We start from the raw sequence: 779 nt of genomic DNA, 5'->3' as shown, positions 1-779 counted from the left end.
GTGTGTGTGTGTGTGTGTGTGTGTGTGTGTGTGTGTGTGTGTGTGTGGTGTATGCATGGTTGTATGTGAATACATATTTTGTAAGACATTACATTTTATTGTTTTTGTCCACGACTTGAATACATCTCCGTCTTCAAGAATATATCCGACTGACGTTACAGTCTGAAATAACCGAGACGCCATCTTATCGCTGACATGGCAAAATCATTAGACTCGCTGTCCTACAATAGATCCCAGCAGATGAAGAATTCCGTGCCAGCGCATTAGCAGAATTACTGCGCCACATTCGACGGCTTTCATCAATATAACATATTTTATCGCTTTTTCGCTTTCACGCAAACCATATTGCTTTCCCTCACATTACACACAGTCTCTGTTTCTCTCTTACCTTTTTCTTCCCCTCTCTCTCACTCTCTTTCTATCTATCTCTCTTTCTCTCTCTCTATCTCTCTCTCTGTCTCTGTCTGTCTCTCTCTCTCTCTCTCTCTCTCTCCCTCTCTCTCTCTCTCTCTCCCTCTCTCTCTCTCTTGTTCTCTCTACTTCCTTTTGCCTCTCTCTTACACATATTTACGTATACGTGCTGAAAGCGTGTTCACTGTATGTCAATAAAGGAAATTCATAAATTGCGCATGCACTTGTACGTGTTTGATATGAAATTTTCGTATATTTATACATGGAAAAGATTTTATACATACACACATACCACATACCTACCTACCTACCTACATACATACATACATACAAACATACATACATATATATATATATATATATATATA

The sequence above is a fragment of the Octopus bimaculoides genome, chromosome 24, assembly GCF_001194135.2.
Source record: "Octopus bimaculoides isolate UCB-OBI-ISO-001 chromosome 24, ASM119413v2, whole genome shotgun sequence".
Lineage (NCBI taxonomy): Eukaryota > Metazoa > Mollusca > Cephalopoda > Octopoda > Octopodidae > Octopus > Octopus bimaculoides.
Note: the sequence above shows the minus strand (reverse complement) of the source record.